This window comes from Pelodiscus sinensis, chromosome 25 (genome assembly GCF_049634645.1).
Source record: "Pelodiscus sinensis isolate JC-2024 chromosome 25, ASM4963464v1, whole genome shotgun sequence".
NCBI classification, from domain to species: Eukaryota; Metazoa; Chordata; order Testudines; family Trionychidae; genus Pelodiscus; species Pelodiscus sinensis.
The window spans coordinates 9,297,367-9,313,704 of record NC_134735.1 but is presented as its reverse complement, the minus strand read 5'-3'; the positions used below and the strand labels follow the sequence as shown (position 1 = coordinate 9,313,704).

The 16,338-nt window shown below is 47.1% G+C and overlaps 1 protein-coding gene across 2 annotated transcripts in view; it reads left to right on the top strand.

Annotated features, from left to right (window-relative positions):
- Positions 1-16,338, top strand: part of GRIK3 (glutamate ionotropic receptor kainate type subunit 3) — a 303,000-nt gene that overhangs the window by 51,046 nt on the left and 235,616 nt on the right. The window lies entirely within an intron of this gene.

The following is a 16,338-nucleotide window of genomic DNA, read 5'->3' as shown; positions in this document are numbered from 1 at the left end:
GGGCTGGTGTGATTATTTGTGGACCCTAAGTTGAATGGGTCACTGGGGGCTGCACACTAGGTTTGGGGTGTTCTGGCTCTGTCCACACAAAGAGCTCTCAGGCTGGCAGCATGGGGGGGCTGGGCTGCCTGGAGCAATCTCACCCTTACTACCCATGGCAACTTCCTCTCCTCCCGTGGGCTGAGGGCCCTGCCGGGCAAGGGAACCACTGCCATACCCAGCCCGCAGCTTTGGGACACCCCTCAGGGATGACACGCTGCCCAGGCAGGTGGGGCCAATAATAAAATGTGGGGCCAGGTGTGGGAACCAACTGCGCATGCTTCACACTGGCCCTGCCAGGTGTATTTCTTGTAAACATTTTTGTGTCCTGCACTAACAAGCCCAGAGAACTTGAACATCCTGAATGCTTTGATCTGGGTATTGGGTGAAGGAAGTTCATCCGGGAACTTTCTCCATTCAAAGGGATTTGTGCATCTTCAGCAGGAATCAGATTTGAGTGCTCATCGTAAGTTTCCTTTTCTTTTTAAAGGCTGACTTGTCCTGTAGGAAATGCTGAGGCTGCAAAAATAGCTTTATGCATTGAAGTATAGTATAGAGTGAGTAGATTTCTCTTGCTTGCAATCTTTCAATGTGCATACAACCAAGCCACCTTTTGTCAGGTAAGACAGCCTCATTTTATATTTGAACTGCGTGGCCAGTACTTATGTTGAAAGATGGACAGAGAAGCCAGCACATAATTCCCAAACCAGACTTGCTCCCTTCTGCAGCTTCCTAACTTTTATATGTAAGGAGAAGAGATGATGAAGTGTTTGCTTTGGCCCTGTAGAGGCTGGATTGAGAGTCCCTGATGGTTAATTACAGTCATGGTTAAAGAGCATGGAACAATGTGCAAGCCTGGATTCTCTGCTTGCTCTTTTTGTACGTGGAGAATGTCAGAGCTCAGCTGTGTTACTGACTCACATTGTGTCAAGATCTGCTTACAGACAGTATCAGCGCCTGTGAAGTGCCTCTGTCTATGGCTCTTTGACTTGAGGAATTTTAAACGCCATTGTAATCACCTACCTTATAGATATACCTCTTTAGCTCAGAGCTGTTTGCCTGGAGAGACTCACATCAGCCACATAGCCAGGCCTTGTCTAAATGTTTCTTCTCTCCATGTATGAATGTTTTGTCTGGGGGGAGCTGAATACAGTCCCAAAAGCTGAACACCCAAAAGTTCATGGGGGCTGGGTGTTTGTGTCTGAGTCTGGATCTGAATTTTGTGGCCTTATGCAGCGCTGTAGTCTGGAGTAATCAGAACTCCAGACTCTGGCATCAATCAGAGTTTTGGTGAGGACCTGGATCCAAACTTTTCAGCTCAGCCCCAGCTCTGGGGGTCTATGGAGCAGAACTACTGTAATTTAGAGAATATACCCCGCACCCAAATATACCCCGTGGTTTTTTCTATTTCAATAAAAAAATCTTGTATACCCCGTGCACGAGTATAACCCGCGGGCTATACAAGACTTTTCTGTGCTGGGGGTATATTTGCTAATTTATGGTGCGGTGGGGGAGGGGGGGAATTAGCCAGCCACTCACCCTCACCGCCCCCGTTCCTGCGCAGCTGCCAGCCTCCAGGCAAGGGAGCGCTTATCCCCCTGATTCCTCTGCAGCCGTAGGAAGTGGCGGGGGAGCAGGAACTACCATCCTCTGGGCTGGGGAGTACTCACTCCCTCCGTTCCTGTGCAGCCCCAGGAACCACCAGCCTCCGGTGATTTAAAAAAACCCGCTGGTGAGTAAAAACACCCCTATATACCCCACACTCCAATATAGCCTGCGGGGGAGGGGGGCGGGGCTTGTAAAAGCAAATATAACCATAGGTCCATAAAAGGCTATTAGACAGGGGATAAAATGGTGTCCTTGGCCTCTGTTTGTCAGAGGCTGGAGAGGGATGGCAGGAGATAAATCGCTTGATCATTGTCTTTGGTCCACCCTCTCTGGGGCACCTGGTGCTGGCCACTGTCGGTAGACAGGCTATTGGGCTAGATGGACCTTTGGTCTGACCCAGTACGGCCGTTCTTATGTTCTTAACCTGCAGGTTTTACGAGGCATAAGGGATCTATTGGCAAAGGCTTTCTTTAGCGATAGATTACCCTCCAGACTGCCGCTTTTCGCAGACAAAACTCCGTGGCAAAAAAAAGCGGCAGCCATTTTTATGCTAATGAAGCTAGGGATATTTAAATCCCCGCTTCATTAGCAATTTCACCCAGCCTAATCTGCATCCCTCTGCCAGCAGAGGGATTCAGTCTAGACATATCCTTATAGTCTAGCTGTACTCTAGGGCTAATATATTTCCCCTTTGCTACTCCCCTGTAGCCTCCTGACACTGTCACAATGGCTACATGCCACTTTATAGAACACTGCAGGCAAGGGTCTTTGCCTTAGAGCGCTTGCACTCTTCCCAGAAAGAGAGGCGATACAGAGCAAGCTTGAGGATGGGTGTTGATTGTACCCATGGAGAAATCTATTTAGAAACACATGGATCTGTGTAAATTAGGAAAGTCCCAAAGTCATGCAGCCTTTGGTCCGAGGGCCATGTGTGATATCAACACCTTCTCACTGAGGGAGCTGTTATACTTTGAGATCCTCGGATGGAGTGCCCAACAGAAATGTAAAGTGATTTACAAACGAATGAAGCCCCAGCCCCCAGGGTGGAAATGATGAATCGCTTTTAGCCACCGTTGAAATGTCGCCGCTTTTGGGGTGACATTTAACAAAGCAGAGATCATAGGCCTGCAAACGGCTGCTCTAGTCCAGCCCTCTGAACTCCAGGCAGGACAAAGTTATCTGGCATAACCATGCTTCACAGCTGTTTAGGTCAGGAAGCAAAGGGTGCTGTAGGTCGGGGAGAAGGGAGCCAGTTTTTGCAGTGCAGACCAGATCTACAGAGAAATTCTCCTGGGCAGCCTCTTCTCGCTCGTTTGTGAGGTCATAAGACACCCCCACGGCTACCAACAGCAATTGCTTCCATGGCATGATTAAGTTTCTGAAGCATTTTTAGCCTCCTTTAATGTGAAGCGGCAGCTGGGCATGCGGACGAGCAGTAGGCCCCCTGTGACCAGCTATAGATATCAGCAAGCTCTTAGCCCTCTGGCCCCAGCGTGTGAGGGAAATACAGGCTGGCAGAGTGTCTGCTCACGGGAGCTGGAATTTGGCCAGAGGCCTGGGTCCCATGCTGGTGCGAAGAGCAGTGCGCCGTGTGATGAGCGCACTTGGTCAGGGGCTGTATTTCCTGCGAGTGGCAACTACGTGAGACCATGGAGTCAGCTGGGATGGCCAGCCACTGACTCACAATCACTGTTTGGAACAACAAGATTGGGCCACATTCTCCCCGGGAGTCGCAGGAGGGATGTCAGCTCAGAGTTTGGTCCACAGGGGCCAGCGATGGGAAGAAACAGGCACGAAAAGGCCCAGTGTTTGCTCAGAGACGGGGAGCCGTGCTGTTCTCCAGTGTCTTCACCTCTAGCTATTGAGCTTGTTAACTGGAATTAAACATTCATAATTCAGAACTCATTGAAACATGCCTTCCAGACTCTCAGACATATCTGTCCTCGCCAGGATTAATCACAGGCGATAATTATTTCATTTAATACTCTAATTATAACCATGCTTCTAATAAGCATATTCATGCATGTTAACGTCCAAGAAAAGGAAAACAGAGAACCAGACATGCTCTGAGGGATGACTGGCTGCATCCATCGGTCTTCCTGTCATGGAATGTGCAAACCCCACGAGTCAAGAAATGGTTGATGGACTGTGTGTGGGGGGGGGGAAGGGGGCAATCAGCCCCACCCAGAGACATAAGAAGCAAGTGTGGGGCTCTGAGGGGGAGCTCAAAGGGGAGGGACCAGCTCAGCAGGTGACTGGCTAAGGTCAGGGGTCGAGGGAGGGCCTGTCTGAGCCTCCCTGAAGCTAGGTTGGCTTGGTGTGACTTTGTTCAGTTGCCATTGACTGACAATTTCTGAGAAGCCCAGACAGAATGGAAATGTTGAGATGCCTGGAAGGGGCAGAGAGTCTGCCAACGTCTAAGCCCTGAACAGAAGGAAGAGTCTATGTCTCTTGGTATTTATACTAGAGGTTGTGTGAGGTCTGGAACTCTGACATGACCTAGCCAGTAGCAAAGTAACTTCACTCAGCAAAGTGTTGGTGACTGGATAGAGTCACAGAAGATCAAGAGGGAAATAGAGACAGAGTCACTGCAGCCCTACCACATCACAAGGGAGCACCTGGGAGGACACACGATTGTACTCCTACGTCTTTTTATAAACATTCTGCAATAATGAGTGTTAGAAGAACCCATCTTAGTTTGAAAGTTTGGGAAGGCTCCAAGAGAGAGGGATGGCAGAGCTTCAAGAAGCCGAGGGGTAAGCAATGGAGAGAGCTGGTTAGGAATCTTTCAATGACAAGGATCTGCGGAAAAATTCCAATTCATTATATATGTATAATGTTTGCAGAACACCCACACTGTTTGAAGAACACCCAGCTCAACCAAATGTAAAGTTGGAATTGTTGAAGTAGACACTTTTTTTAAAAAGATCAGCCATTTTTTAGGAACTTTACAATAATAAAGGTTACATGGTAGGGGGTGGGGAAGCTCAAAATCAAAATGAAACTTTAAACTGAACCTTTTTTTTTTTCATTTTCAGTTAATAAAAAAGTGACATTTTTTACTTCTTGTCCCTATTTGAGATGGCAAAAGTTTTTGAAGTGTTGTGAATTCTCTCAGGATGGGAAAGCTATTTTCCTCACCCATCCTAATGGTAGGCCACAATAGGGGCATTTGATTGATTATTACACCCACCAGAGATCACGTATGTGCAAAACCACCACCTCTGTCTTTGGACTCATGTATTACTGTTAACATAAATGGCAAAATGTGCCTCACTCACATCACCTCATCCCCGATGTCTGTGATGCTTCGAATGTGTCACCTCTGTTCAGAATTCAGTTTTCCCCTCTGTGTTGGCCACACACTTCAAGTCCTGAATGCCCCATGCGAGCATGGGACCATGATCAGCCTTGGGCATTACCTCCTCTGACACATTAGGATTTTCCTTTTCTTTAGGCCTGGGCTTTTTTGCTTTTATATGTTTGCCACCAGCCCGGTGCTCTGTGTGCAGCTCTCTGTGGAGGAGAGCAAGTGTATCGTACGGATCAGCGACAAAAGCCCTAGCTTTGTAACTGTCAGAGTTTTCCTGGGGGCTCAGTGGCTCACTGCATTCATATTTCCTTTTCTATATTCTGCACCACACTGTAAGGAAATCAATAGATTCAATGAAGTATTGTACAGCTGTAAATGTTTAAATATATCTAACTGTATGTAAAAGTATGTAAACTACAGGTGAGTGTAGATATATATATATATATATATATATATATACTAGCCAATTAGCTTGTCATAAGATGGAATTTTCAGGTCTTCTCTCCTGAGTGCTCTCGCTCGGTCTCTCTCTCTCTCTCTCTCTCCTCCTACTGCCTACCCCCTCTCTCACAGCTCTCCTCCTCCTCCTGCCTCTCTCTCCCATCCGTCTCTCCCCGCCCCCTTTCCCTTTCCCCTTCCCTCCAGCCGTGGCGCTTGGCTGAATGCTGCCTGCTCAGCCGGGCTGCCGCGAGGGAGGGGGGCGAGGCGGTGACGTACATGGCCAGGGGGCGGGGCCGTGTACGTCACCGCTCTCCCTTCCCCTCCCACGGCGGGGGAGCCCAAACGGCCCCTTGCACTGCTGGCTCCCCCTGCAGCCCAGCCAGCTGAGTGCCACAGCGGGAGGGGAAGGGGGGCGGTGACGTACACGGTCCCATCCCCTGGCCGTGTATGTCACTGCCCCGCCCCATTCCCCTCCCTCCGTGGCAGCTCGGCTGAGTGTTGCGTGCTTAGCTGGGCCGCCACGGAGGAGGAGGGGTGGGGCGGCGACTTACACGGCCAGGGGGCGGGGCTGTCTATGTCACTGCCCCCCCTTCCCCTCTCCCGCGGTGGCCTGGCTGAGAGGTTCACCACTCAGCGCCACGGCAGGAGGAGGAAGGGAGGGCAGTGATGTACATGGCCCAGCCCTCTGGCCGTGTACATCACCGCCCCGCCCTCCTTCCTGTCCACTGGGGCTCAGCTGAGTGGCGCAGCGCGCCACAGAGGGAGGGAAAAGGGGGCGGGGCAGGGAACGTGGCCGTGTACGTCAGTGTTACAGATGCACAGACAATGGGCTACTATATATATGATATGCAGCACTGTGAGGTGTTATGCACCTGTGCACAGACACAGGCATAATGCACAGTATAAAATCTGCATAGTATATTTCAACATTTGTCGGTATTTAGGAGACACCAAATCGTCTCCTTAGAGTCAATTTATTAAAAATCTGCTCAAATTCAAAATTCAGCAATTCTTTGTCCCCAACCAAAACTATTAATTCTAGAAAATTAACCAGCTTTAAACCCCATGCAACTATATATGGCATAACAAAACTCATAGGAACACTAAGAAGCTCCTAAAACAAGTGATAGAATAGTGCAGAGGTTTTCAAACTTAGGGTTGTGACCCAGTATTGGGTGGTGGAATGTCGGGCACGGGGTCTCGTTGCTGCATGGGGATCAGGTGAGCAGTGGGGGGGGGGGGGGGCTAAGGCAGCGACTTGCCTTGTCCTGGCACTACAGACAGCGCTGTGCCTCAGAAGCGGCTGGTAACAGCCTCAACTCCTAGGTGGGAGAGGGGGAGGGAAGAAGAGCGCACAGGGCTCCAGGCACTGCCCCTGAACACTAGCATCGCACTCCCATTGGCTGGGAACCTGCTGCCGGCTGCTTCTGGGGGCAGCATGGTCTGCAGTGCCAGGAGAGGCAGGAAGCTGCCTTAGCCCCCCCGCTGCACCAACCCTCCTGGCCCCCCCTCAAAGCCACAGCCCCCTTCTTGACTCTGAAGCGCTCATTCTCTGCCCCACTTCAGAGTCCACACTCCAATCACATTATGTTGGGTTGAGGCATCAACAATTTTCTTCAACTGGGTCATGAGAAAAAAAAAGTTTGAAATCCCCTGGAACAGACGGTCCCTTTTTACAGCTGGGAGCAGCCCTGGTGCTTTGCGAAAGGAATCTCATTAGTCAGAGCTATTGATATTGATGTTGCATAGTTAAGAAGGTTCTCTGGGCTTATAGCCTATATCCAGTGAGAACCAGCTAACACTTGGTATCATCCAGTAAAGATGATTGGTCATACGTTGAGCTGATGTGTTAGTGTAGTGTGTGTATTCCTATGGGTACCAGGTACCTTCCGTAAGGTACACCATGCTGCAAAGTCACAAGTGGGTTCGGTGAAGTCCCCTATTGCAATGCTTACCCTCCTTTGCATGTAGATACCTGAATTGTTTCCTGTAGAGGAAGAATATATTGTGCTGTTCTGGTTTCTGGACTACTTCATAATATCAAATGATAAAAAAAATCTGCATAACTCTAACAGTGCAGTCAAAATCCAGTTGCAAATATTATGTTGTTTATTGATAGTTCCATAATATAGTGAGGTAGCTTGCCAGACAGCTGCATTTCCTGGCATTTAAAAAGAATTCACTGTAATGTATTGTAATGCATTAGCATAATAATTGGTAAGCATTCGCAGATGAATAGTTTACTGACTGATAGATTTTGTACAGAAACTGTGAAGGTTACATGGAGGGTGAAAACATTTCATTGTGTCAATGAACATACTTAATTTTTCTGGAAGTGCTATTTAAATTGTGCAGTGGTATGACATTAACATAACAAAGACATAATGCATTAGTTTGTGCTGTAATAGGGAACACTGCCGTACAGTCGCTTAATCAGGTGACCCGTAAAGGATAGAGAGCTGGGGAGTTCTCCCATTACTATGGATAGTTCTCTGGAAACTATAGCTCGCTATGTAGCAATGGCCCAAAAGGCTAACAGAATACTAGAAATTATCAGGAAAGGGATAGAAAATAAGAAAATACCACTATATAATTCCTTGGTGCTCTTATAGCTTGAATACTGCATCTAGTTTGGATCACCCCATCTCAAGAAGGCTATAATAGAGCTGGAAGAGGTTCAGAGAGGGCAACAAATGATGTTCAAGTATATGGATGGGCTTCCGTGCAAAAAGAGACTAAAAAGATTAAGGTTGTTTAGCTTAGAGGTCTATCAGATCATGAATGACGTGGAAAAAGTGACCGGAGAAGTGCAATTCACCCCTTTCCTACACAACAAAATCCAGAGGTCATAATGAAGTTAATAGACAGTGGGGCTACGTCTAGACTGGCATGATTTTCTGTTAAAAGCATTTTCGTTTTCCATTAAAAGTTTTCCGTTAAAAGCATTTTCGGAAAAGAGTGTCTAGATTGGCAGGACGCTTTTCCACAAAAGCACTTTTTGCGGAAAAGCATCTGTGGCCAATCTAGATGTGCTTTTCCGCAAAAAAGCCCCGATCGCCATTTTCGCGATCGGGGCTTTTTTGCGGAAAACAAATCTCTGCTGTCTACACTGGCCCTTTTGCACAAAAGTTTTTCGGAAAAAGACTTTTGCCCGAACGGGAGCAGCACAATATTTCCGCAAAAGCACTGACAATCTTACATGAGATCATCAGTGCTTTTGCGGAAAGTCAAGCGGCCAGTGTAGACAGCTGGCAAGTTTTCCAGAAAAACTGGCCAGTCTAGACATAGCCTAGGTGTCCTAGAAAGAAGAGGAAGCACTTTTTCACATGACACATAATGAATCTGTGGGCCTCATTGCCAGAGGATGTTGAGAAGTCCCAAATACAACTAAGAAAATGTGATACCATCTACATGTTTTGTTAGTCTATGAAGTGCTACCAGACCTTTTGTTGTTTTTAAGTTTATCCTGTACAGACTAACTCGGCTGCACCCTGAAGCTTCCAAATATAACTGTTTTTTTAAAAGAACTAGATAAGTTCATGGAGGATAGATCCATCTCTAGTTATTAGCCAAGATGATTAGGGAGGCAACCTCATACTTAGGGTGACCCTAAATTTCTGACTGCAGAAGCTGGGAGGGGCAGATGGAATGGATTGCTCCAAGTGCCCTGTTTTGTATGCTTCCCTCTCAAGCTCTGGGACTAGTCACTAAATTGCGTATCCACACAGCAGGGCTGAACTTGAAATAAGCTACGTAACTTGAGCCAAGCTAATTGGGTAGCTTAAGTCGAAATAGCTTATTTTTGCTCTTGGTACAGTCTACACAGCAGGAAGTCTGAGAAAGGGCACTCTTCCTCCAACTTCTCTTACTCCTCATGAAATGAGAGTTACAGAAGTTGGAGTAAGAAGCCCATTATTTCAAAATGATTTCAAAATAACGGGCTCGCTGTGTAGACGCTCGCAAAGTTATTTCAGAATAACGCTGCTGTGTAGATATGCCCTAACAGAGACAGGACCCTAGCAAGGTGGAATATTGCTCTGACCCACTAGGGCCGTTTTCATTCTCCTGGCTGCTGCTATGTGGAGCAATTAATCTCAGCCTGAAGTTGTGTGACTTGCCTTCACACCTGTGCAGCCTTCTCATTTTTCCAGGATGGGCTATTGCAGGGCTGGGCAAGATCTGGTCCACCTAACACTTTGACCCGGCCCATGGATGCATCTGGCCACTTTCTATTTATATCCTGTTGCCCATGCCACTGAATTTCCAGACTGTGGCTCAGGCAGCAGGATCCTATACAAATGGCTCAAGGCTCACAGTTGCAGTGCTATCCAGGCAGAGGCCAGAGCACAAACCCTTTAAATAGCTGCAGTGACTCCAGGCAGCTGCCAGACAATATGGTAGCCACAGAGCCAGGTGCCGCAAGTCCTTTGACGTGTTTTTAATTCAAAACCTCCAGCACCACACAAATCTGGGGAGAGGCTAGTCCCTAGCCCTGCCCCTTCTGCCCCAGGCCCCGCCCCTTCCAGGAGTGGAACTTGCCCCCAATCAGATAGCAAAATTTATTAAGTGGCCCCTCTGTAGAAATGATGCCCATTGCTGGACTATTGGCTCTGCTACTTGTTTGGCTTTACTAAGCTGTCAGTCTGTCAAGAGAGAAAAAATGCTTTGAATCCTTTCCATTTGAGAGTTCTCTGCCTTGCTGACTAAGAACGGCTTAGTCAGTGAATGAGTGACCCAAACAACAAGAAGTGGGGTGGTGAAAAGTGAGTAAGTTTCCACTGGTATGGAAAAAGTGAATAAGGAAAAGTTATTTACTTATTCCCACAATATAAGAACTAGGGGTCACCAAATTAAATTAATAGGCAGCAGGTTTAAAACAAATGAAGGGAGTTTTACTTCACTCAGTGCACAGTCAACCTGTGGAACTCCTTGCCAGAGGATGTTGTGAAGACTAGGACTTTAACAGGGTTCAAAAAAGAGCTAGATAGATTTATGGAGGTTGGGTCCAGCACTGGCTATTAGGCAGGATGGGTAGGAATGGTCTCCCTAGCCTCGGTTTCTCTGAAAATGGATAACAGGAGAGGGATCATGTGATGATTACCTGTTGTGTTCCCTCTCTCTGGGGCATCTGGTATTAGCCACTTTCTGGAGACAGGATACTGGGCTAGATGGATCTTTGGGCTGACCCAGTATGGCCATCCTTATGTTCTTCTGAAGGATGAGGCATGGGAGTGTGAGGTACGAGAGCTGAGTTCTACTCCTTGCTCTGCCAGCGACCTATTGTGGGATCCTGGACAAGTCACCACTCCCCATGCCTCTTTCCCGGCCTGACTTGTAGACTAAGGTTTTAAGCTGTTTGGAAGGCAGAGATGGTCTCTTGGGCTACGTATGGACAGCAATGCTATTTTGGGATGCCGGAAGTATCCTGAAATAACAATTCTGCATCTTTAAACATGCCCGTTATTTTGAAATATATTTTGAAATAAGAGGTGCGCTATTCCGGCACCCCTGTAACCCTTGTTCTACGAGGGCTAAGGGACTTATCGGAATAGCGCTTTGTTTCAAAATTTGGAATCGCGCCAAATTGAGAAATATGCTATTTGGAGGTAAGGGTGCAGGGTAGACGCACCCTTGCCGTTTGCATCAAGAATAGCAAAGTGGGGTTGCTTCTGCAATAACAGATCCCAAATCCCAATGACTCGCTTTGAGAGCATTGGGTGAATTCACTCCCCCCCTCCCCCCTTCCTCCTGGGTGACTCGTTCACCTATGCTGAACTGCATCTTGGGAACTAGCCGCTCTTACCTGGGTCCATTGTCCACAGACTGGGGGATGTCCCGAAGTAGGTGAGATCCCAAGCAGATGGCCAGAACTGAAGAGAGAGAATGTCCTGGTGTGGTGTCCAGTGGCCCTGCCAGAAGCCAGCCAGCTGGGGAGGTGGTGAGAGGGAATGGATGTGGGAAGGGAAGGGGCTAAGTAAAACAATGGGAGTGGGGAGATGAGGAGGAGCTGGGGGATTAGGAGAAGAGTGAGAGAGAGAGAGGGAAAGGTAACCTCAGAACCACACGCCGCTGGCACTGATTGCTAGGATGGGATGGTACGTTCTGATCATGCAGGCTGAAGTGTTAGGGTGCAGGAACAACGAAGTATCTGGAGTTTAAGGAGACGTGACCAGGATTTGCAATCATCAGGCTGAGTTTGAATTTACTCCAACGTGTCCTCGGAGTTCTTGGATGCGAACAGCTGTCTCCTGGGTTCCCCGTGGACATGCGCAGCATCCAGAATAATTTACGCTCTTTGGCTTCTGCCTCATTCTTTTCTTCCTTCGTTTTTACAACACCGCCAGGCTAACAACTTCGCAATTAACTTAGCGAAAACGGAAAAGCTAATTGGAAGGGATGGAGCTGAATCGCTTGGAAAGAATGGCTGGAAGCACTCTGAGTCAGGTCTTGCCTGCCAGCGTGTATGCTAATTCCATTATTGCTCAGATCAAATTGGGGGAAACAGATGGGAGGGGGAATAAAAAATTCCTTCATTCGAGAAATTCTAGCTCTGGCATGACCCAAATGAGACCTGAATAGGGTCAATCAGACACATGGATCTTTCCTGCTGGAGGATCCCAGAGCATCTCAAATGCATTGCTGCTACCAGGCAGCTCTGAAGAGTATCTGCCTTTACATCAAGAACAGCAGCCAGCGAGCTAAACAGAGAATGGAGGAAACTTTCTATCAGGGCACAGGGGCAAAAGCACAGTCTCCCAAACAGGACTCTGAGACCCGCAGTGTCTGTGAGTAATTCATAGGCTCTTGGCATTTTAAGAGCTCATTTGACAGCCTCATTTACAGCCAACTGCGTGCGTGGACTTCACTTTATTCAGATCCAGAGTGATGGAATGAATCAGCTTAATTACAATACACTTTCCCCCATCCTGGTGTTTGGCATTTGCCATTCCTTTTTGGAAAATTTCTCTGGGACGAATAGAAAGAAAACGAATGGATCTTACAGCAGCCTGGGGAGTTTCTGAGTAGGCTGTCCCTTGTATCAAATTTTTAAGCCATCCTGTCATGTGTATCCATTTCTCCCCTGCCCCCCCTCCTTATATTCTCTTTATAGAAGTCTGTGGATTTGTTTTAAAAACTCTACAGAAAAAAATATGGGCTTTCTATAGATTTCTCATAAGAGCTTGTCCAGTTACTAAAAAGAAAAGCAAACATTAAATCTGCTCTACAAAACGGGCCCAGAATTACACAGTTTGCAACCTTCCTGCCTGTCCAGGGATTCCAGGGAGTGTGGCTGCCGAGCATTTGTTGTACATCTTTTCCTCCAATGCCTCTGAAACTGTACATGAGGCCACCTCAGAGTGTCCCTCAACTTTCCAAGTGCAATTCTCTGCCCCTGAGAAACCCACCTCTCTGTGTGCGTCTCCCTGGAGTCTCGCTCAAAACAGGATTCGCTGTGCAGATGGAGGGGCTAAGTCAGAAATAGGCCTGTGATGTGGTGGCCATTTCTGAATGGCTGATAATTCCAGAGGAGAGAGGGTGAGTATCTGGCACACTTAGGAGACAACTAATAACAGGCACATGTTCTTCTGGAGTCACTGAGGATACACAAACTCACACAGCGGGAGAACGTGTGTGTGTCCATCTTAACTCCTTGCTGTGTGTTAACCCTTACTTCTCTCCTGGTGAATAATGGTGACACCCACACAATCCTTCATGCCGTGGCAACCTGTTCTGTCCAATCCTTCTCCTATAAGAGCCCTAATTTTAAAAGGAAGGGTGCACCCTCTTCTTCAGCTGGGTACAGCAGAGACAGTGAGCCAGCACTTGACATTAGACATTCACCAAGGAAACCTGCAGCGTACCAGGATACCTTTGTATTTGCCAGCACATAAGCACCTGTGAGTTTCCTTGTCAAAACAGGGAAGGAGACGATTAAAGCACATGCATTCCCTTGCTTTCTTTGTCTCACTCCCTCTCTCGTATTATTTTTAACAATAAAAGTGCTTGTATGAAAAGCTATTCACAAATGCCCCATCATGTTTGACTTTCTTATTCTAATTAGCGGGAAGGAAATTGAAATGTAATTTATGGGAACGGATTTCTTTCTACTTTCCCTTGCAATGCGCGTTACCGTAACAATGCTCCAGCAATCTGCAACATCAGGGCCATATTTGCTTCCACGAATCAGAGGCACAATTACCCAACCTTGCGACGCAGCTCTGGATCTCGTGAGCGCAGTGTGTTGCGGTGCTACACTCACACCGTCAGTACAACAGGGAGATGGTTAATTACCAATACATGGTGGCTTCTTACAACTGATAGACCATGCAGGAGCTTTTATATGTCTCCTGAATTCTCTTTGTTTACACAATGAAAAGTCCTGAGAATAATTCCCTTTATCCCAGTTTGTACCCTGAGCACTGGGTCAGAAGATTATATTCTTCCCTTTCTCCTCCCAGGTAAATAAGCAATATGCCCATATATGTGTTGCAAAGAACACACACTTTTGTCTTCTTTTATAGTGATCTTTTTCTTTTTCTTTTTCTGGAGCTATGCATGGTGTAACTCAGGTTGTTTGGTCACTTATTTCAGGCAATACAATTTTAAATGTTAAGTCTAGAGTGTCTTTGTTTTGAACTATTTTCTAGAGAACAGGAATGTTTTGTGGTTCGGGGGCTGGACCCCAAACTAAGGCGATGCTGGCTTCAATTTCTAGCTCTCCCAGAGAGTCTTTCAGGACTTGTCTACACTAAAAGGAAGATCACTGCTGCTGCAATCAATCTTCTGGGGTTTGATTTCACAAGTCTAGTTAAGACTTGCTAAATTGAACTCAGAGGGTGCCTCCACTGGCATCCAGTACTCCTGCTTTCGCAAAGAGGAAGGGAAGCCGATGGGAGCGTTTCCTCCCATCGGCCTCCCATTGTGTGAACACCACCAAGCTTGGCTTAAAGTAAGCCAACTTCAGCTACGTATTCTTACGTAACTTAAGCCACGCTGTTGGGTCTGGGTTCCTTGGGCAAGTCACTCGTGTTCTTTGTACTGTACTTCTGTTTCTCCATCAGTAAAACAGTGTTGATGATGCTTCCCTGCATGAGGATAAAGCCATAAATCACTTAGAGCTACTCTGAGGGCAGCGATAAAAACCATGCAAGTACCTGATAGACAGTTTGTACATTTGCATGGATATTATTTTGTAGCTCCAGAAGTGAGTTGGGCATTGCACTGAAAACATAAGAATACAGGATCTCTGCATTTAAGGGCTGACACTCTAAATGAGATTAGCAATTCACCTACATTGGTTCCCCTGTGCAGTTTATTGGCCAGCAGGGCACTTGGTAATTATGAGTCCAATCCCTATGTTTGGTTCTATATTCCTCTGACTCTGGAAGATGATTTTTCAGCACTACCCTCCAAAGGGGGTGGGGGTGGGGGGAAATCACTGTACAAGTGAAGTGGCAGGATGGAAATAATTTGGAAATTTCCAATCACAATTTGATAAAGCACTTGTTGAATAAATCTTAGAGGCGACTGAAATTCTCCAAGATAAATCAAATTATTCTGAGCCAACTCTGGCGATTGTTTTGATCCAGGCTAGAAATGACTTAGCAGTGCTAGACTACACATGCAGCGGCTCATATCCAGCATGTGGTGTTGATCATCTTGATCTGAGAGCCGAGGGGCAGTTGCTTAACTGTAGAGTAGAAATGGGGAGAGACGAGAGGAGCAGTGGATGTGGCCAGGCCAGAGTGCTATTAGAAAGGGCATTTTGTTGTGAAACTTGTCATTCATTAGGCCAGATTCATCCCTGTTGAAACTATTGATTTCACTGAACCATGGGGGAATTGTCCCATTATGCCTAGCAGACCTAGGAAACATACTTTGCAGGAAACCAGTGAGCAAAAATGATGGCTCTTTGCTGATACAGTGTTTGCAGACCATGGGCCAAATGGAATTACCCCTGTGATGAATCTGCTCCGATCAAGAGAAGTTGCAAGAAGTTTGGCAAATTTCACTTAAAGCAGGATGTTTCCGCATGGGCCTGAATCTTTCCACCCACTCAGTGGGACTCATGTGTGGAGTAATTGAATAGGCAGCACAAGAGCTAGCTAAGCTATGGAACTACACTAAAACTGGCTGATGAGGTGGGTCCTCCAAAGGCAAACTGCTGTCCTTTGTTCTGCTTGCAAATAAAGACACATGAATGTAGTTCTGTAGCTGGGGGCCTTGGTTACCAATCTGAGCGAGGAAAGGGGACTAAAGTGGCTACCAAGAACCGGAAAAGCTCTAAGGGAGCCTGCTCATGGAAGGTGCATCTACGCAACATCCTAAACTCGAAATAAGTTATGCAATTCGCGCTACGCAATTTGCGCTACGCAAATTGCATATCTTATTTGGATTTTAATTCGAAATAGCTTATTTTGAAATTTGGCGCATCTACACGTCGCCAAATTTCGAAAGAAAGCTGTCTTTCGAGCGATCCCTTATCCTTCATGCAATGAGGTTTACTGGGATGGCGAAATAGCACGCCTGTTATTTAGAAAAATATTTTGAAATAGTGGGCGCCTTGGCTAGACGCAGGGGAGCTATCCTGAAATAGCCTGGCAGTGTAGACGTACCCGGAGAGTGGTTTCAGAAACAGAGGCCTGCTAACTCCATGTTTCTGACATTCTACTGACAAAAGATGGCTCAGCCCTAGTCATTCCCTGGTAGCTGTTGGATACCTTTGGGGTGGGGAACCTTTTTGGTGTCGGGAGCCGCTGACACACAGAAAAACCATTCAGGGGCTGCACAAAAGTGAGCTAGGAGATTTTGTGCGGGGAAAAGCCTTCAGGTAGCAGTTCACTGTGCCCGGCAGCGGGAGGGGGAGCAGTAGCGTGTGGAGTCACTTCCTGCCCCTGCCAGGAAGAGCCCATGGATCAGATCCAGCTCTGGCTTGC